Source organism: Castor canadensis, chromosome X (assembly GCF_047511655.1).
Source record: "Castor canadensis chromosome X, mCasCan1.hap1v2, whole genome shotgun sequence".
Taxonomy (NCBI): domain Eukaryota; kingdom Metazoa; phylum Chordata; class Mammalia; order Rodentia; family Castoridae; genus Castor; species Castor canadensis.
In genome coordinates, this window is record NC_133405.1 from 92,479,598 (window position 1) to 92,502,847 (window position 23,250).

The 23,250-nt window shown below is 39.5% G+C and overlaps 1 pseudogene; it reads left to right on the top strand.

Moving 5' to 3' along the window:
• Positions 1-4,726: 4,726 nt before the first annotated feature.
• Positions 4,727-5,056, top strand: LOC141419809 (large ribosomal subunit protein eL33 pseudogene; annotated as a pseudogene).
• The last annotated feature ends 18,194 nt before the right edge of the window (positions 5,057-23,250 follow it).

Sequence of the window (23,250 nt, forward strand, 5' to 3'; positions counted from 1 at the left end):
AAGACATTGGTATAAGCCAAAGATTTTTTTTGTTTTTTCTTCTTTTTTATTATATTCATATGTGCATACAATGTTTGGGTTATTTCTCCCCCCTTCCCCCCCACCCTCTCCCTTACGCCCCCTTACCCCCCAACCCCTCGCTACCAGGCAGAAACTATTTTGCCCTTATCTCTAGTTTTGTTGAAGAGAGAGTATAAGCAATAATAGGAAGGACCAAGGGTTTTTGCTAGTTGAGATAAGGATAGCTATACAGGGAGTTGACTCACATTGCTTTCCTGTACATGTGTGTTACCTTCTAAGTTAATTCTTCTTGAACTAACCGTTTCTCTAGTTCCTGGTCCCCTTCTCCTATTAGCCTCAGTTGCTTTAAAGTATCTGCTTTAGTTTCTTTGAGTTGAGGGCAACAAATGCTACAAAGATTTTTTTATAAGACCCCAAAACTTGGGCAAAAAAAGAAAGAATTGACAAATGGGGTTACATCAAACTGAAAGGCAACTGCACAGCAAAGGAAACAGTCAGCAAAGTGAAGATAAAACCTACAGAATGGGAAAAATATTTGCAAACTATTCATCTAACAAAAAATTTGTATAGAGAACACACAAAGAACTCAAACACCTGAGTACCAAAAAACAATTAAACAAACAAATCATCTACCTACAAAATTGGCAAATACAGATACACTAGTGTCCATCAAGAATATGAAAAACTACTCATCACCACAAGAATATGAAAAACTACTCATCACCACAAATATCAGGAAACTGCAAATTGAAACCACAAGTAGAAATCACCTCATCCCAGTTAGAATGGCTATTATGAAAAAGACAAAAAGCAACAATTGAAGGGATACAGAGTAAGTTGAACCCTTATCCACTGTTGATGAGAATAAATTAATACAATCATTATGGGAAACACCGTGGAGGGCCTCAAAAATTAAAAACTGAACTACTATATGACCCAGAAATCCCACTAGTGGATATATATCCAAAGGAAATGAAATCAACATGGTGAAAAGACATCTGCACTCTTATTTTTATTGCAGCACTGTTCACAATAGCCAGAATATGGACTCAACCCAAGGTGTCCATCAATGAACCAAGGGATAAAGAAAATGTGGTACAAACATACAGGTGAATACTATGCACCCACAAAAGAATGAAATTCTGTAATTTGTGGTTGTAACTGGAGGACATTATGCTAAGTAAGTCAGACACACAAAGACAAACATCACATATTTACATTCATATGTCATAGAAGTGGAGAGTAGAACAGTGGTCACTAGAGGCTAGAAAAGGTAGGAAGGATAGAGAGAGGTTGGACACCAGTATTGAAATACAGTTAGTTAGTAGGAATAAGCTCTAGTGCTCTATAGCATTATAATTTACAAAATAACTGAAGCTTCCCAATGGAAAGATATTATAAATGTTTGAGAAGATACTCTAATTTGATCATTGCACATTATATACATGTATAAAATTATCATAGTGTGCACCAAAAATACCTACATTTGTTATGTATCATTTAAAGATTTTTTTTGGTGGGACTGGAGTTTGAACTCAGAGCTTCACATTTGCAAAACAGGCCTTCTACCACTTGAGCCACACCTCCAGTCCATTTGCTCTGGTTATTTTGAAGATGGGTTTTCATGAACTATTTTCCCAGGCTGGCCTCCAACCGCGATCCTCCCAATCTCAGTCTCCCAAGTAGGTAGGATTACAGGCAATAACCACTGGCACTCAGCTTCAATTAAACATTTTAAAAAGAAAAACTATTTGACAAGATCAATGCATGGAATCAACTGTATTTCTATACATAAACAATGAATAATCTAAAAATATAATTAAGAAAAATTCCATTTATAACAGCATCAAAAAGAACAAAATACTCATGAACAAAGTTAACCAAGGCAGTGAAAAACTTTTATAAAATATTGTCAAGAAAAATTAACACGACCTAAATAAATGGTGCATCCTTTGTTGATAGATTGGAAGATTTAATGTTATAACGGGAGTAGTCCCCAAATCATCTATAAATTTAATTGAATACATATTTTTTTTTTTTTGGTGGTACTAGGGTTTGAACTCAGGGCCTCACATTTGCTAGGCAGTTGCTCTACCACTTGAGCCACGCCACCAGCCCTTTGAATACATATTTTGGCACAAAAATGAACACGATGACTCTAAAATTATATGAGATAGATTAACCAGAAAGAAAATTAATAAAGAAATACTAGATTTGAAATGTATTTTAGACAAAAGGAACCTAACAGATATATGAAGAACTTTCCATCCAACAACAGCAAAAATACACACTATTCACTAGTGTACATGAAACATTCTCCAGGACAGATCATATGGTAGGCCACAAAAAGTCCTAACAAAATTAAGAAGATAAAAATCATATAAATACAGTTTCTGACCACAATGATAAGAAACTAGAAGTCAGTAATAGGAGGAACTTCAGAAACTATACAAATACATGGAAATTAAACTAAACAACATGCTCCTGAACAACCAATGGGTCAATGAAGAAATTAAAAGGAAAAATTTTAAAAATCCTGACGCAAACAACAATGGAAGTGCAAAATACCCAAACATATAGGCTGCAGCAAAAGCAGTCCTAAGAAGGAAGTTCATAGCAACAAATGCCCACATTAAAAAAAGGAAAGATCTCAAATAAATAGCTTAACATTATGCCTCAAGGAAGTAGACAAACTAAACCCAAGGTTAGCAGAAGGAAGGAAATAATAAAGTTCAGGATATAAACAAATCAAACAGACAATAGAAAAGCTATAGGAAAAAAAATCAATATATCTAAGGGTCGCTTTTTTAAAACAAACAAACAAACAAAACAAATCCTTAGCCAGACTAAGAAAAAGAGAAGACACAAGTAAGCAAAATCAAGATTCCCTGGCATAAGAACAGACCCATAGATCAGTGGAATAGAATTGAGAGCACAGAAACAAATGTAAACATATAGTCAATTCATTTTTGATAAGGATAGCAAAAAGGCACAAAGTGTCTCCCATAAATGAATGGTGCTGGGAAAACTGGATTTCCACTTGCAAAACAATAAAATTGGATCTTACACAAAAATCATCTCAAAATGGATAAAAGCTGAAATGGGGGAGGATTGTGGTTCCATGCTGGGATGGAGGATTGTGGTTCCATGCTGGGATGGGGGATTGTGAGATTTCCATCTCAACAGAAATAAGCTGCCTGGCACCTGTCAGCCCACCGATGTCAGGGTAAAATAGGAGGATTGCAATCCAGATGAGCCTTGGCAAAAAGTGAGACCCTATCTCCAAAATAACCAGAGCAAAAAGGGCTGGAGGCATGGCTCATGCACAAAGCCCTGAGTTCTAACCTTACTACCACCAAAAATAAGTATAAAAGACCTAAATGCAAAACCTGAAACTATAAAACTAGAATAAAACATAGAGGGAAAGCTACCTGACATTGACCTTGGCAATGATTTCTTGACTATCACACGAAAAGCTCAGGCTACAAAAGCAAAAATAAATAAATGGGATCTCACCAAACTAATACGCTTCTGCACAGCACAGGAAACAATAAACAAAATGAAGATTGGGGAAATTATTTTCAAGTCATATATCAGTTAAGGTTTATAAGATTTATAAAGAACTCATACAACTCAATAGCAAGAAAACACAACCTGATTTTTTTTTGTGGGACTGGGATTCTGAACTTCGGGTTTTACTGCTTGAGCCACATACCTCCAGTCCATTTTGCTCTGGTTATTTTGGAGATGGAGTCTTATGAATTATTTGCCTGGGCTGGCCTCAAACCTCTATCCTCCCTAACTCAGCCTTCCAAGTAGTTAGGATTCCAGGCATGAGCCTCCAGTGACCAACTAACCTGAATTTATAAAGGCAAACGGACTTGAATAGACATTTCTGCAAAGATGATATAAAAATGGCCAAAATGGCCATGAAAAGGTGCTTAACATCACCAATCATCACGGGATTGTAAATCAAACCCACTATGAAGCTGGGCTTGGTGGTATATAGCTATAATCACAGCTGAAGCTAAGGCAAGAGAATTGTGAGTTCAAGGCCAGCCTGGGCTACATAGAGAGTTCCTAGCCAGCCCAAGCTGTTTCAAAAAAAAAAAAAACCACTATAAGATATGAACAACCTGTTAAACTGTTAGGATAGTTATTATCAAAAAGATGAGAAATAACACATGTTGGCAAGGGTGTGGAGAAAAGGGTAGCCAGTAGTGTAAACATTTTGGAAAGCATTATTTAGGCTCACAGAGAAATTAGAAACAGAACTACAGTAAGACTCAGAAATCCCTCGTTTGGATATGTAATCAAGGGAAATAAAATCACCATTGCATAAAGATATCTGCACTCCCAAACCAGGTGCCAGTGGCTCATGCCTGTAATCCTAGTTACCCAGGAGGCAGAGATCAAGAGGATCGTGGGTCCAAGCCAGCCCAGGCAAATAGTTCTGGGAGACCCTATGTCAAAAAAAACCCTCCACAAAAATAGGGCTGGTGGAGTTGCTCAAAGTGTAGGTCCTGAGTTCAAGCCCCAGTACTCCCTCCACCAAAAAAAGATATCTGCACTCCCAGCAGTGAAAATATGGAAACAACCCAGGTGACCATCAATGGATGAATGGATAAAAAGCTGTGGTTTGGCTCTTTCCACCATCTTGGAGCCTGTGGAGGCCTGCTGGCAACAGGATTTCTAAAAGGCAAATATGTCTGGAAGGCTATGGTACAAGGCCATTTTTGCTGGCTATAAGCGGGGTCTCCGAAACCGAAGGGAGCACGCAGCTCTTCTGAAAATTGAAGGCTTTTATGCCCGGGATGAAACCAAATTCTACTTGGGCAAGAGATGTGCTTATGTGTACAAAGCAAAAAATACAGTGACTCCTGGTGGCAAACCAAACAAAACCCGAGTAATCTGGGGAAAAGAAACTCGTGCCCATGGAAACAGTGGTATGGTTTGGGCCAAGTTTCAAAATAACCTTCCTGCTAAGGCCATTGGACACAGGATCAGTGTGATACTGTACCCCTCAAGGATTTAAACTAATGGAAAGTAAATAAAGTGAATTTGTGCTCTTGTAAAAACAAAACAAAACTATAGTGTGTTGGACTGGCTGAGAGACTCAAGTAGCAAGTCTGAGGCCCTGAGTTCAAACCCCAGGACTGCAATAAATGAAAACAAAAGCAAAAAAACTATGGTGCATGTGTACACACACAAAATGGACTATTATTTGACCTTAAAAGTGGAGGAGATCTTGTCATTTGGCCAAAATGAATAGACCTGAGGACATTATCCTAGGTGAAATAAGCCAGATACAAACAAAAATATTACATCATCTCACATATATGAAAAGTCTTCTAAAAAGATCAACTATATAGAGATATAGAATCAAATAGTGACCACTAGGACTGAAGTTGGGGGAAGGAAATGGTTAGATGTAGGTCAAAGGTATAGAAAGAGTCGCTAATATGCAGGATGAACAAATCAAAAGAACTAATCTGAACATGAGAGCTGAAGCTAACAATAGTGTATTGGATTTAGGATTTTTGCAGAATGAATACAGTATAACTGCTTTTGGCAGATGGGGGAAAATGGGTAACTATGTGAGATGATGGATGTGTTAATTTTTTCTACTGTAGTAACCATTTTACTATACGCAAATATTATTGTATCACATTGTATACCTTAAACATACACAATATAATTTATTTTTTAAAAAGTCATGTGTACGGGACCCAGAACAACAAAAGATGGTTTTGTTAATTTGGACCTATACTTTCCTTATTTCAAAACTTACTACAAGTTATAGTAATCAAGACTATGTGCTAATAAAACACAGTCCTACTGGCTCAAGCGGTAGAGCCCCTGCCCAGCAAGTATGAGGCCCTGAGTTCAAACCTTAGTACTGCCAAAAATTTTTTTAAAAAAGACTATGTGCTAACGATTAAAGGACTGACTATATACCAGTGGAATAGAATCGATAGTTCAGAAATAAACCCTTGGGGTGGGCATGTAGCTCAGTGATAGAGCTCTTGCACAGTGTGTATGACACCCTAGGTTTGATTCCCAGCATCACAGAAAAAGAAAAAAGGAAGAAAAGAAATCCTTATATGATCAATTGATTTTTCAATTTAATTTTTTATTATTAATTTTATTTATTTAGTTAGGTTTTTTTGAGACAGAGTCTTGCTATGTAGTCCAGGATGGCTTCAAATTCATAACTCTCTTGCTTCAGCCTCCTGAGTGCTGGGCTCATAGATGCATATTGCCTCACCCACATAATATGATGAACACATAATAATTGTACATTTAGGTGATTCAATGTGATATTTATGGGTAAAATGTGATGTATATTTTCTTTAAAGATCAAATCAGGGTAATCACCATATCCATCATCTTAAATGTTTATCTTTTTATTTATTTATTTATTTTGCAGTACTGGGGTTTGGACTACATCCTGAGTCACTCCACCAAGCTGTTTTTTTGTGATGGGTTTTTTTGAGATAGGGTCTCTCAAACTATTTGGTCTGGCTTTGAACTGCAATTCTCCTGATCTCTGCTTCCTGAGTTGCTAGGATTATAGGTGTGAGCCACCAGTGCCCAGCTTTATCCTGTTTTTGTGGTTAGAACATTCAAAATCCTCTCCTCTAGTTATTTTGAAATACAATGAGTTGTTATCTATAATCACCCTACTGTGTAATATAACATCAGAACTTACTTCTCCTATCAAACTGTAATATTGTGTCTGTTGACCAACCTCTCTCCATCCCCTCCCACACTAGCTCCAGACACTGTTAATCAGTATTGTACTCTACTTCCATGTGATCAATTTTTTAGTAGTTTAAGTGAGATCATGTGGTATAATGTCTTTCTGTGCCTGTCTTATTTCAGCTAACATAATGTCCTCTGGACCCATCCATGTTGCCACAAATGACAGGATTACATTTTTATGGCTGAATATTTCATTTCTTTACATCACATTTTCTTTATTCACTTATCCATTGATGAACATGCCCAGGTTGGCCTTTAACTTGAAATATTGCCTCTGACTCTATAGGTATGCTCACCATGCCTGGCTGTTGAGCATTTTCATATTTGTTGGAGATTTGTATATCTTCTTTTGAGAAATGTCTATTCTGATTATTTGCCCATTTTTCAGTATTATTATCATTATTGGTACTGAATTGAGTTTCTTATGTATTTCAGTTTTAGATGAACAATTTGCAAATAGTGTTTTTTTTCCCATTTTGGCCCATGATTTTGCTAGTGGCATTTAATTAAGAGGAGCAGTAGTTTTTAAGTGTCCTTAGTCTTAACTTCCCCACTCTTTTTCAAGTAAGTTATGTCCTTTGGGGAGAGCTTTGGAGCTTTCGTTTTCTTAGCTTGCTTCTCCCATTGTGAAACCTCTGGCCTATGAGTCAGCAGGACAGAAGCTGATTGGGCTTTTGATTGAGTAATCTTAGACTTCCATGCCTGGAGGATAACCTTTTCCCTATGGTAGGTGTCCAGGTGGAGAAGAGAGCCCCCTGCCTTTGACTGCACTCACCAGGAATTTACCTTCTTCAAACCAGAGTTGGAAGGGATGAGAAATGTTGGTAGCCTGTTTCTCCACATGAGATATGGTTAATTGTTGATTGAGTGGCAAAGAGAGATGGAGCTCATCTTCTTGGCCACACATACGCACATCTGGGGGAGCAGATTCATTCAACACCCCCAGAGTTGGAGCGAGGGAGAAAGAGGGCCTGTGTTGTAGCTGGAAATCCACAGACTCTCACTGTTCTCACCAAGTCTTGGTAGACTTTCTTAAAGTTTTTGTTGTTGTCGTAGTTTGAGACACGGTCTCACTCTGAGGCCCAGGCTGGCCTCTTGTCTCAGTTTCCTCAGTTCTGGGACCATAAGCCTGTACCACAATGTTCCACCTTAGTAGATTTTCTTGAATAAAAGTTCTTTCATATGCTGTACATACAATTGAAGGACAATTGCTGGTGACTTTAAATGGTTGTTCTTTTCATGATTTTCATCAGTTTTATTTGTAAGCTGGGGTCTTTGGAGCTCCTCATCCTGCTGTCCTAAAAGAGGACTTCTACATCTTGGCAATGTTTGTTTTTTTCTTTAATACAAGACAATTGAACATATTTAAAAGACTGAGTCAGAAGAAAGGGAGTCACAGGAGTGAGAGAGGCAACAACCAATTTATCAAGGTTCCTGAAGAGGTGGCAGGGAATAGGACACAACACTGGTGGAAACCTTAGTCAACAGAAAAAAGGGCACATCTTCCACTGTGTCAGGAGAGGAGTAAGGAGTATACAGGTATATAAATTTGTAGGTAGTTTTTGGCAAGGAATTGAAAATAGAAGAGTGGCACTAGGAGAGGTGACTGTAAGGTGGAGGAGTGAGAGGACTGAGGAGAATGAGCAATTGGCAAACTGTTCTAGAGACTTAGGCTAGAATATCACATTTCCTCTGCCTTCATGGGGAGAGGTGCATGAAGAAACCTTTTAGCATCTCATGACATCACAGATAAATTTGTGCTCCAGGATATTTGCTGAGCTGGTCACAAGATCAATTTCCCTGGAATTTCAGTCCAAAGGGAAAAGTTCACTTAGACATGTTTGTGTGCCTCTTTTTATCCAGACAATTTTAACTTGGGAATTCTCCTCTACCCCTCCTTCCTGCTCCAGCTGTCAGGAAGCTTAGGGGCAAACTGAGCCCCCATACTCTGAGGGGCCTATTCACATGCATTCCCTGGGCTTCCTTCCTTTCAGAGCTCTTTGTTTTGTTTTATCCCCACAGGATTGCTTCTATCCTCTGTTTTAACCTTTAAGGAGCAGGGGGAGGGAGCTGCCATTTTTAGCTTAGGGCCTAAGAGTGCAGGCTACAAGCCTCAGATGGCCTTTGGGCCCAGGCCCTTGCTGCTGCCCTGTGTCTCTGGAGGAGTTAGTCCCTGTCTCTCTAAGCTTCAGCGTCCTCATCCATAGCAAGGTGGTGAGAACAGCTCCTAGCTCACAGGCAGTGTGTGTAGGGATTAAAGAAGAGCACATGTGATGCGTTCGGAACCACGCCTGCTTCTTCCTCACTGCTAAATAGCGCTGACTCTTACAATCATCATGCACTGTTCGCACTCTGCAGCAGTTTGGAGGGAGGTGTGTTATAAAATTCTCACCATGGTGTCGGGCCACAGATGGCCTCTCTTGTGTTTTACAGATGGGAAAAGAGAAGCAGAGTGGGTATACTTTCTCTAATGGTTCCACCCTAGGGAAGCGACAAGCTGGGATGTGAACCAGTCTGTGTGTCTGTCCCTGTACCGTGGGCATCATGCGGCCTCTGTGATCATCAGGGTCACATCAGCTAGGTCTTCCAATGCCAAGGAGCCCTGTGAGGGTGGCCACACGAGCTGGGCTTTCCCTGTGCCTGTACTTCAACTCTCAGAGGAGGTGTGCAGGGTGGCTCCCTGGGTCTCCTGCCTGGCTGTGAAGCCAGAAGAAGGCCGGTCAGCCTGGATGCTGCTTAGCTCTACAGACAGCCTGCACCTCCTCCTGCCCATCCTCCTCATACTCTGAGCAGGGATTCCAGGGGAAGTCGGATTTGGCCAGCCTGGCTTCTGCAACCCTCAGAAGATAAACAGGGAAAGTTTCACAAATCGACTCACTCAGTCATTCCCTCATTCACACGTTTCTACTCCATTCATGCATTTACTCAGGGTTCACTCACCCATTCTTTCCTCTACTCACACATTCACTCATTCCTCTTCTCCCTGATTTACACTCTCTTCAGTCAGAATGCTGTCAAAAAGCAGATGGCACATTCTGTGAGGAAATGGCAGATAATTAATGAGAGCACAATATAGGGAGGTGGCCAGTTTTCAGGGGACCCAGGGAACATGGTCTGATTCCATTGGACTACAGCAGGCAAGAGTCATTGCCATCCCCAGTTTAAAAGGTTGGTGAGCTATGGATGGTATAAAAACAGTATGAGAATGTGGTGGTCAGGAGCTAAGTTTCTAGGATAGCCTCTCCTCCTCCCAGGCAGGTCACTGAGCCCTGTGATCTATCTCTTCCCATTTGGCCCATTTCTGACTCCCAGCCCCTGAGTCTCTTCCCCAAAGCCAGGCATAGCGAGCTGCACATTCTAGGTGCTGGCCACATAGAGAGATACATTTCCCACATATGACCTTGTGCCTGAGCTTGTTAGCACAGGTATTGCTCGCTAGAGGATTGCTTGGGGTTGGGATAAGTGGGAAATGAGGAAATAAGGAGGTACATTCATTGTAATTATTGTCATTTATTAGACACCTATGCAGAGTCAGGGTACCATCTGCTTTCACATCTGCACCCTCATTTAATCTTCACAATAGCTGCACCACAGGCTTATGAATGAGAAAAATGAGGCCCAGAGGGAGCAGAGAACAGCCCCAATCCTAGAGCTGGTACAAGACAGAGGCAAGACTGAAAACCAGGCCTTCCTGACTGGCCTCAGCACCCCAGCTGGAGAGATGGGAGGTGTCCTAGGCTTGATGCTGCCCCAGAAGCCTGGTTCTCATGGCTCCCTTCCATTCCCTCCAGACTGGCAGCCTTCCCTTGATGTAGGCTGTGATCCAATTCCCACCCCTCCTGCTTCCCAGAATGGAAACAAACACCACTGGAGGTGTCACCCCATCTCACGACACCACCTGCATCATCCTGGGCTCTCTTGGATGGAGGTGGCCCTGGCCTGCTGTGCGGCTCAGAGCCAGTTGGACACATGGCCTCCTGTGCACACAAACATTCACGCCAGGCCCCAGTCATGCTCATGGATGCTGTACACCAGGCCTGGTTCAAAAGTACTTTCCCATTGACTGTCACCCGATGAGTGAGAGCACTCACTCATGCACCACCTACTGGGTACCAGGGAGTGGTCTGGGTGTTCATCCAGCCACCTAAAGTGACACTCAGAGACAAGTCCAGGAAAGTAAATGCTGCTCACATCTTACAGGCAGGGACTGAGAGCTCACGGGAACAGTGCATGGGAGGCATTAGTCCATGTCTCCTACCTCCCAGGCAAGGGCTCCTTCTGCCCATGCACACTGACTCTGACTCATATCCATCATTCAGTGTAGACATAAAATGCCTGCATCTGTAGATGGAAATGTGCACCTGTGTGCATTTGTGCAGATGTTCCTAGCACACACTACCTGTGATAAATAGCACATCTATCCACAGCAGAGCAGATACCAGCTTATCTAGGCTCTCGCAGCTCCTTGTGGTTCCTCTTGGTGTTCCCACTGTTTTTCTCCCTGGACTGGCCCTGTCTTGAGAACAAGAACACTCCTGAGCCCAGCACAGGGCCATGGACACTGTAGTCACTAGCACATGTTGGCTGAGTGGACAAAACGTGTCTGAATGAGTTGAGAGTGTCTGACAGTTTGGGATACTGTACAAAGCCTCTGACAAGCAAGAATCAAAGCACAACCTGGAACTGGGAAAGTAGTTCAGTGGTAGAGCACTTGCCTAGGATGGACAAGGCCTGGTGTTCAATCCCCAGCTCTGCCAAAGCACACACACCACACCACACCACAAGCTTCTAGTATTTTGGAGCAAAGCCATGCTCTCTTTATCAACTACTCTCCTTTTTAGAAACAGCTCTTGGCCCAACAAAGTTAAATTACTGTGTCCTGGTAGTGTTTGCATGCCTAATCATGGGACCCCAAGTGACCATGCAACTTGGGTCACCCAATCTGTGCTTGTGCCATCCAATCCATGAATTGATAGTTTGCAGGCAATGACTGCTTCATCATCAAAGGGCAGGGTTATTTATACATCAGCCTGGAGCAGGTCCTGAAGGCCTGATGGCCATGAATTACAGGAGGCTCACTGGCCCTGCAACACCTCCTCCTGCCTCCTGGCTTGCTCTGTCAACTCACCCATAGGGTCTGTGTGAGCTCCTGATAAATGGGCCAGAGCATGGTTTGTAGATGACATGATAAGCAGGAACTAGGTGGAAGATGAGCGCAGATGTAACCCTGACAGGAAGTAAGGAAGGGAGATCCTTCTAAGGGCTGTGCATCTGCTTGATCTCTTTATCCAGAAAGCAACCTGGCTAGAGGCACTGATCAATGCTGATTAAGTCAGGCCAGATGGTTAGAGACCAGGAAGAAACAAGATTGGAGAACTGGTAGCGATAACAATAATGTAATAAAATACTTAGAGAGCACACATTATGTGCAAATCACAATCCTAAATGCTTTGCCTGCGCATGTGCTGAGGAGTAAGTGAGCAGATCTCTCAGAATGGGCTGTGTGGGGATATTTGGGTCCCATATGAGTGCTCACCCAAAGGACCATGGTAACCCAACCTGAGGAATTCTGTCAACCTCTTTCTCCAGACACTCCAGTGCTTGTTCAATGAGCCAAGGAACAAAACTGACACAGGGTGAGGGATGGTGATTATGCAGGGGTTCAGCATGGGTTTACTTTCATTTAGGTTGACTGGGCTACCAGCATCGTTAAGTGCCCAGGCTCTCAGCAGCAGAAATCCAAATATGTCATCATTCCCTGAGGTGACCAACAACCTATAATCTTAGGTGGCATGAATATTGCATTGAACCCCTTCCATCCTGGAGTTGGCATAATTTATCTTCACTAAATTAGTCACTCATTCTGGAATGGATTTACCTTTGATGTGCATAGTGGTTAGACCAACACCATCATCCTTAAATTTTCTAGTTACTTTATACACATTACATACCATGGAGATAGACCATACAACATTTTTTTGGTCAGATCAAGAAACACATTTTCACAGTGAAAGAGATAAATGATTTCATGACTGTGGGGTTCCCTGCTGTTATTATATACACAATCACACAGAAACAATTGCCTTTACAGAAAAGTAGAATGCCTTAGGGAAGATTTAGTAAGGGTGACAGGACATAACACTTTGTGAAGGACTGAACCCAGGGCCTTACACATGCTAAGCATGTGCTCTACCACTATGCTATACCAAGAAAACAACCCCAGATTTGGAGGACTTTCTTTTTATTTTTTTATTTTTTTTTCCTTTTTCTTTTATTATTCATATGTGCATACAAGGCTTGGGTCATTTCTCCACCCTACCCCCACCCCCTCCCTTACCACCCACTCCGCCCCCTCTCTCCACCCCACCTCAATACCCAGCAGAAACTATTTTGCCCTTATTTCTAATTTTGTTGTACAGAGAGTATAAGCAATAATAGGAAGGAACAAGGGTTTTTGTTGGTTGAGATAAGGATAGCTATACAGGGCATTGACTCACATTGATTTCCTGTGCATGTGTGTTACCTTCTAGGTTAATTCTTTTTGATCTAACCTTTTCTCTAGTTCCTGGTCCCCTTTTCCTATTGGCCTCAGTTGCTTTTAAGGTATCTGCTTTAGTTTCTCTGTGTTGAGGGCAACAAATGCTAGCTAATTTTTTAGGTGTCTTACCTATCTGGAGGACTTTCTTTTGATTGCTCATTCATAAAGTCCTATCACAAGACTTGGTTTATTATCTGCCACGAGCCAGTTTAAGTTTCAACCTCATTGCCTTTGTGTGTTACTCAAGATTTGAGAATTAAATATGAATACCTTAAATTTAATTCTATAAAGGTTACTCAGGGGGCTGGCAGAGTGGCTCAAGCTGTAAGAGCACCTGCCTAGGAAGTGTGAGGCTCTGAGTTCAAACCCCAGTGCCGCCAAAAAAAACCTACTCATCATCATTAATTATGTCAAGTGATGAACAAAAAGAATGCCAACAATATCTGGATGACTATTAGGTACTGAGCTGTGTTGAAGGATAATTTCTCATATCAGGCGAAAGTTAAGAGCTAAATTTACTGCAAATAACTTTTTTTGGTGGTATTGTAATTTGAACTCAGGGCCCCCACTTCCTAGGCAGGCGCTCTGCTACTTGAACCATTCTGCCAAGCCCAAGAGATAACTTTTAAGGAATAATTTTGTTTGGTTTTTGAGACAGGGTCTCACTATGTAGTCCATGCTAGCCTGAAACTTGCTATGTAGCCCAGGCTGGCCTCAAATTCATGATCTGTACCTCAGCCTTCCAAGTAGCTGGGATTACAGATGTAGACCACTGTGCTTGGCCTCTAGTTTAAAAAAATAAGTTATAATGCTATTATAGTCTTTTAGTTTTATAAATTGTTAATTTACACATATAATTCAATATATTATAATATAGCATATAATATATATTACATTTAAAAGTTTACCTGGTCTGGCTTCGAACCGTTATCCTCCTGATCTCTGCCTCCCAAGTAGCTAGGATTATAGGCATGAACTATCAGTGCATGGCTGCAGATATGGTTTTAAAGCTAAATGTTTATTAGCTTAAGAACATTTTAAACTATTATTATTATTATTTGTAGTGCCAGGAATCAAATCCAGGTCCTTGCACATGTTAGACAAGCAATTGACCACTTATGGTCTAACATGGGCAAGGCCCTGGGCTACATATCCAGCCCTTGTTTTTTTTGAGACAGGATCTCACTAGGTAGCTCAGACTGGTCTTGACCTCACTTGACTTCCAGGCTGGCCTGGAACTTTCTATCCCACTGCTTCTATATCCCTAGTGTTGGAATTGTAGGCATGAACCATCTTGCCCAACACTTTTAACATTTTACTTTTTTTTTTTTTTTGGCAGTGCTGGGGTTTGAACTCAGAGCCTTGCACTTGCTAGGCAGGCACTCTACCACTTGAGCCATACCCCCAGCCCCACTTTAACATTTTAAAATTAATTTTAACTAAAAATTTTACCTAGTCCTTCTTAACCTTGTATTGAATAGAAAGGGTTACCCTTTTCAGGTATAAAGCATAAATATACATAATTTTATTAAACAAATATACAATATGATTGTGCTATCAAAATTGGGAGCAGCAATAATGAAAATTTGTTGGAGAAACTTCTCACCTCTAGTCAAGGGGTAGATACATGAAATAACCTAGAATTACCTGGAATTTAATTAATGATACATTGAAGGAAAGACTGAAAATTGTGGAGTCCACTTATTACAATAACAACATCCAGACTGATAAAGGTCACAAATACTTTAACAAGAGCCTGTCCCCATTTCTCCTGACACTCTTTCTTTCCTGATCTGGCCACTCTCCATTTGCCTGGAATTAGACCTGCCCTCTTCCTCCCTGCCCCACTTGTCTTCAGTCCTGACATCAAGAGAACATGGTACCAGGCACTGTTCTTGGTGCTGCCAACTTAGTGGTAAAGAAAGTCCTCGCTTCCTTTAGCTCACATTTTAGAGAAAGGTTGACAAGCACGCCAAATAAATACATAAATAATTTCAAAAGGTCAAAACTGTTTGGAAAACAAGTAAGAAAACAGTTAGAAGGTGATTGAGTGAGAATGTGGAAGAGGATTAAATAGATTAGCCAGGAAAGGACTTTTCACAGAGGTGAGAGTTGAAGACAATTTGAATGATAAGCAGCCAGTCATTTCATGAGGATCCGGAGGACAGTATCCCAAGCAGAGTGAAACACAAGGACACAGACCCTGCAGCAGGAAGGAGTTTGTTGTTTTCATGGAACTTCAGAAAGAAATCTGACTGGAGAGAACAAGAGGGGAGACTGGTGTGAGACAGGGAAGAATTCCCAGAGAAAAACTATGGTAAGGCCATGTCATCCATGGAAGACATTTAGATCTTACTCTGGGTATAATGAAAGTCATTGGAGGGTTTTGCCTTGGAATGACATGATTTTATATATACACACTATCTCTGATAGGTGAGCATGGGTCACAGAGGGGACAAAATTGCAAACAGGGAAGCCAGTAGCTTGGCAAGGATAGCATGGTAGAGAATGATAAGTGGAGAGATTTGAAATATATTTTTATCTGAATAGCACTATACATTAACCTGATGTAATTAGCATTTATAGAATACTATCAAACAACAACAGAACACACATTCTTCTCAAGCTTGAATAGAATACTCACCAAAATAGGTTACATTCTGGGCCATAAATGTACTCTAACAAATTTAAAAGGATAGGAATATTTATTTATTTTTGATGGGATTGGGGTTTGAACTCAGGGCCTTGAACTTCCTAGTCAGGCACTCTACTACTTGAGCCACTCTGCCAGCACTTTTTATGTTGGTTATTTTTAAGACAGTGTTTCTCATGATCCTACTATTTGTGCTTTCCCATGTAACTAGGATGACTGGCATGTGTCACAACACACAGTCACTGGTTCAGATGGGGTCTTGTGATCTTTTGCCAAGGCTAGCCTGGAACTTCGATCCTCCCAATCTCTGCCTCCTTAGTAGCTAGGATTCAATATGAGCCACCATGCCCAGCAAAGGAATAGAATTATTGTGAATTAAATGAAAATAAAAATATAATTTATGAAAACTGTACGACTGTACAAAATCTCAAACAATCTACAAAAAGGCAAAAACCTCTTGGAACTAATATGAAAGTATAATAGTGTTGCAAGATACAGGGCACACAAAAAATTGATTGCTTTCCTGTGTGCCTGCAATGAACAATTAGAATTTGAAATTTAAAAATGCTAGTTAAAATGCAGAAAAACGACACACTTAGGTATAAATTTAACAAAATAGGTACAGAATCTAAATGTGGAAAACTACAAAACACTGATGAAAGAAATCAAAGTTCTAAGTAAATGGAGTACCATTCCACATTCAAGGCTAAGAAGAGTCAAATGTGGTTAATATGTAAATTCTTTCCAACTTCATATATAGATAGATTCAAAATAACTTCAGTCAAAATTCCTTGTAGATGTAGAAAAATGTTATAAAGTTTATATGGAAAAGCCAAACATCTAAAATAATCAAATGATACTGAAGAAAAAGAACAACAGTGAATTTTTAATGGCTCCCATCTGAGCAATTGTATGAGCCCAGGACTAATGTAGAAAAGGCAGAGAGAGCTGTATTCATCTGGGGCTGGGGCTGTGACAGAAGAATGACAGGGCACATGAATTCAAGGCATTAGTTAGAGAATGGCACATTAGAAAGATTTCCTCTGAAGAGGAAATCTTAAGCAAAGGGTGAAATGTTGGTCAGTGAAGAAGATGTAGACTGGAGTCAGCATTAGTATTTTGGATGCTCAGCATTCAAACACAATTCCAATTTGAGAAGAATCACAAGACAAGTTTAGAGGCAGGGTGCCATCATACATTATGGAAACCAGGGAGGGGGCACATATTTCTTCTCCCTGTCCTCTAGTTGCTGGTGCATGGGCATGTGGATTCAGCTTGGCTAATCCTGGAACTTGAATGTTGAAAGAATGACACAAATGTGTGCACGGTCATTTAGTGATTCATTTTTCAAGGCAACTACTATTCAAGAATCTGATACTACAGCAATAGTAGCAGGGACAGTAGAGTCCAGGTGTGTAGTGGCAAGTGTTCAGTTGTCATCTTATCAGACCATTCCCACAGTTAACATCTTATCTGTCTGTCACACCACCCTTAGGTTCTTGTCATATCACCTGTCTCCTGACCCTGCCTGGTTCTCCAGGCCTCTCATGGTTCCCATAGATTACTTCACATCCTTTTCTATTTGTCAAGAGAGGTTGGCTTATTTTTTAATAATTAAAAAATTTTCAATGATTTGACACAAGTTTCCTCCTTTTTTTCTTTTCTTGTTTTCCTTTTGTTGAGGCAGGGTCTCACTGTGTAACCCAGGCTGGGCTCGCAATCCTCCTGCCTCAGCCTCCCTAATGCTTGGATTACAGATGTGCACCACCATGCCTGGTCCCAAATTTATTTCTTGATTATACAAAGTCTAATGCAGGTCTAGTGGCTGTAAAGAACTTCTCCCTTCCAAGCGGTAACTCAGGGATCCACGCTAATAGAAGCTCCACTATCTGCACCTGAGGCTTCTATGATTGCCCTAGAAAAGATAGAGTGGAAGGATTGAGCACCATTCTTGAATGCACAGCCCACTGGCCAGAACTAGTGACATGACCCAATATAACTCTAAGAGGACTGAGAAATCCAGCACTCAGTAAATGTCTCTGCCACATCTCCAGTTCCAATATTTTATTTTCTACTACAATTAGTCAGAGTCATTGCTGATGTTCCCAGGAATAAGAATATTTTAAAAATATATGTTCAATTTTTTTATGACAAAAGTGATACACAAAGCTGGGTGCTGGTGTCTCACGCCTGTAATCCTAGCTACTCAGGAGGCAGAGATCAAGCAGAGATCGTGGTTTGAAGCCAGCCTGGGCAAATAGTTCATGAGACCCTATCTTGAAAATAGCCATCACATACAGGAAAGAGTAGGAAATACCTTGGAAATAATAGGAATAGGTAAGAACTTTCTCAATGGAACCCCAGCAGCACAGCAACTAAGAGATAGCATAGATAAATGGGACCTCATAAAACTAAAAAGCTTCTGCTCAACAAAAGAAAAGGTCTCTAAACTGAAGAGACCACCCACTGAGTGGGAGAAAATATTTGCCAACTACACATCAAAGGACTGATAACCAGAATATACAGGGAACTCAAAAAACTAAACTCTCCCAAAATTAAAGAACCAATAAAGAAATGGGCAAGTGAACTAAACAGAAATTTCTCAAAAGAAGAAATTCAGATGGCCAAAAAACACATGAAAAAATGCTCACCATCTCTAGCCATTAAGGAAATGCAAATCAAAAACACACTAAGATTCCACCTCACCCCGTTAGACTAGCCATCATTAGAAACACCACCAACAACAGGTGTTGGCGAGGATGTGGGGAAAAAGGAACCCTCTTACACTGCTGGTGGGAATGCAAGCAAGTGTAACCACTCTGGAAAAAAATTTGGAGGCTGCTTAAAAATCTAAACATAGTCCTGCCATTTGATCCAGCAATACCACTCTTGGGGATATACCCAAAGGTATGGGACACAGATTACTCCAAAGGTACTTGTACCCCAATGTTTACTGCAGCACTATTCACAATAGCCAAGTTATGGAAACAGCCAAGATGCCCCACTACTGATGAATGGATTAAGAAAATGTGGTATTTATACACAATGGAATTTTATGGAGCCATGAAGAAGAATGAAATCTTATCATTCGCAAGCAAATGGATGGAACTGGAGAACATCATCCTGAGCAAGATTAGCCAGGCCCAGAAGACCAAAAATCGTATGTTCCCCCTCATATGCGGACTTTAGATCAAGGACAAACACAACAAGGGGATAGGACTTTGACTACATGATAAAGCAAGTGCACACAAGGGAGGTATGAGGATAGGTAGGTACCTAAAAAAAAAAAAGATAGCATTTGATGTCTTCAATGAAAAGGAACTAATGTAGAAACTTTAAAGCAACAGAGGCTAATAGGAGAAGGGGACTAGGAACTAGAGAAAAGGTTAGTTCGAGAAGAATCAACTTAGAAAGTAACACATATGTACATGGAAGCAAAACTAGGAATCTCCCTATATAGCTATCCTTACCTCAACCACCAAAAACCCCTGGTCCTCCTTATTAATGTTTATACTCTCTCTTCAACAAAATTAGAGATAAGGGCAAAACAGTATCTGCTTGGAAGCCAGGGGGTGGGGGTGGGGGCTAGGGGAAGGGGGAAGTAAGATCCAATCATTGTATGCACATATGAATAAAGGAAATAAAAAAAAAAGAAAATACCCATCACAAAAAGGGCTGGAGGAGTGGCTCAAGGTGAAAGCCCTGAGTTCAAGCCCCAGTACCATAAAAAAAGTGATACACGTTATAAAAATTTGATCATTCCATAAACATTAAATGTAGAAAGTAAAAATTCCTTCATTATCTCACATGCCCAAGATAACTATTATCACTAGTTTGGTGTACATTTTTTGCTATATATTTTTACTATATATAGGAATACGTTTTATTTGGAAATGGGATCATTCTATACACATTGTTTTGCAAGTGCTTTTTTCACTTCATACTATACTTTTGATATCTTTCAGAACTATATAGATAAGTATTTTTTCATTCTTTTCTGTTTTCATTTTAAATAATAATTTTAATTATGCAATTAATGCAGGAATAGGGTCTTAAATTTTTTTCCAAGGCTTTAAGGTTAGTCTAAAGTACTTTTGGACCATCACCCAATTCTAATTTCCTTTCTGCCTTTCACATACTTTTGAATGACTCCATAGTATTTCTCTATTATATTGATACAATATAGATTATTTAGCTATTTCATATTGATAAATAATCAGCTTTACATTTTTACTGTGGTTGCATAAAATATTTTTAAATCTTGAGATAGTTAGAAGAGAGGACCTTGAATGTACTCACTATCAAAAAATGATATGATATGCTAATTGATGGATGTGTTAATTATCCCATGTTGATCACTACCATACACCTAAATCAAAACATGAAAATATTTTCCTATTTTATCCTTTGAATTTACTTATAGTGTCATTCACTGAACAGAAGTTTAAGTTTTTATACAGTTAAATTTATGTATCCTTATATCATTAACTGAAAACTGGAATTGTAGTAAATGTTACAGTATGTTATGTAGTGCAGTATATAGTATAGTATGTTACCACTTATGTAGTAAAGGAAGGAATAGAACCAGGCATGATGACAAATGCTTATAATCCTAGCACTTGGGAGACTGATGCAGGAGGATTGTTAGATGGAGGCCACCGTGGACTGCATAGCAATACCTATCTCGAAAAGGCGGGGGGGGGGGTAGAAATAAATATTCGCATTTTATTTGTATAAAGAAACACTGGATAAATGAATAATAAATTAATAAAAGCCAGTTACCTATAGGGTCCAAAGGGAAGTAAGAGGATGGGAACAGGATGTGAATGTTAATTCTCAGTGTATAACTTTTTATATAGTTTTGATTTTTGAACTATATGTATTTCATATTGCTTCTACTACAAATTACAATAAATTTAAGCATTACACATATATTATAGTTCTGGAAATCAAAAATCCAAAATGGCTCTAATGGGACTAAAATCAAAGGCTATGTTCTTTCTGGAGGCCCCGGAGACGGTTCCATCCCATGCTTTTCCACCTCCTAGAGGATACCTGCCTTTTTTCTCTACAAGGTCAACAGCATAGTATCTTCCAACCTCTCTTCTCTTCTTTAGGTGCTTCTGTTGTTTTCTTCTTTGACCTTGATCATATCATAATATTGCCTTCTTTGGTTTCTCTGACCCCTTTCCCTTCCTCTGATTACACTGGGTCAACACACTGATAATCAAAGACAACTTCTCCATCTCAACATTCTTAACTTAATTACATCTCCAAAATCTGTCATCCCTTATAAGATACATTTTCACAGGTTCTAGGGATTACTATGTGGATATATTTGGGGGGGATTACAATTTAGCCTACCACACCCTGTACATTTATTACCTACTAAATATGATAAAATAAAATAAAAATAACAAAATAAGTTGAAAACAGCATCTACCTTTTATTTTATAGTTTCTAGGTCTTGTGCCACATTAATAAGAAAGGCTTTCCCCACACTAGACTATAAAATATTTATTCATATTTTCTTCTAATATTTTGAATGTTATTATAGCTACTCTAATGTTTAAATTTATTGTAATTTGTAGTAGAAGCAATATGAAAGTAATACATATAGTTCAAAAATCAAAACTATATAAAAAGTTATACGCTGAGAATTAACATTCACATCCTGTTCCCATCCTCTTACTTTAATTTTTGAATTATATTAGTTTCTGTATTGTTTCTATTACAAGTTTACATACAATAAAATGCTCAGACCTTAAGCGAAAAGTTCAGTTTTGACAAAAGCTTGAACCCATGTCACCTACATCTCTATCAAAATCTGGAATATGTCCATCATCTTAATGACTCTTTAGCATCAACCTTTTCTGAAGGTGCCATTGTTCTGACTTCTATCAGTTTTATATAGCTTTACCTGTTCTTTTTGTCTGGCTTCATCCACTCAACATAGTGATTCTGAGACTTATCCCAATTATTGCTTTTATTGAGAGTTCATCCCTCTTTACTGCTTAGTAGTTCTCTCAGCTGTACTATAATTTGTTTATCCATTTATCTTCTGGGACATTTGGTTTTTCCATGTTTTGCAATGATGAAGTATGAATAGTTTTTGAAGATTTGTATTTTTGATACACCTGGAATTTGTTTTGATGTAGGGAATGAGATAGTCAACTTTATTTTTGCCCAACATAAGCCAATTATCCCAGCACCATTCACTGAACACATCTTTACACTAATGATATCACTTCAAAGTATAAAATTCCATGTGGATTAAATTTTTCTGGACATTCTACTATGTTCCATTGATCTGGTTGTTAGTTTTGAACCATTGCCACTGTGTTTTAATTCCTATAGCCTCATACTGTCTTTCAACAAATGGTAAGACTGGTTGCTACTCACTACACGTCTTTTTCAGAATTGTCCTTATTATTTCTGGATGTTTGTTTTTCTAATGAAATACATTTTGAACTTTAATATCAAGTAAAAGAATTTACATTGCATTAAACTTGTAAATTAATGTATATATAAGTATTGAATCTGCCATTTAGGAACTAGTATGTCTCTCTATTTACGTAACTATTTCTTATCCCTAAGAGGAGCTTCTTAACTATGGAATGAGATTTCCAGAAAGTATAGAGGAAAGGTTTTGAGGAAGTAATGCAATTCAAGTGTGGGTCTTGAGAGGGAAAGAAGAGTGTTATATGAAATACAGCAGAGGACAGGTGATTAGAGGAACTTGTGTAAAAGACACTTGCTATATTAGTTGTTTATTGATGAGTAACAAATGACCACAAACTTAGTGGCTTAAAATAACATTGATTATTTCATAGTTTCTTTGGGTCAAGAGTCTAATTCTGGCTAAATATGGGTTCTGTGCTTCAGGGTCTCTCACAAGGCAGCAAAGTGTCAGCCATAGTTGGGTCTCATGAAAAGACCCGAAAGAGGAAGGACTTCCAAGCTTACTTGATTGTTGGCAGACTTACAGTTGTTGAAAGATATTTGCATTTATGGCCTCAGTTTCTAGCTGGATATTGACTTTCACTTCCTTCTTAATATGGCGACTTGTTTCATCAAAGCAACAAGGGAGAGAGTATGCTAGCAAAATGGAAGTCACACCCTTATGTAGCCAAATCCTCATGTGATATCCTATCTTCTTCATCATATTCTATTGGTTCAAAGCAAATACCTAGGAGAATCTACTCTCAAGAGTAGCACATTGCACAAGAGGGTGAATATCAAGAGGCAGGATCATTGAAGGTCGTCCTAGAGG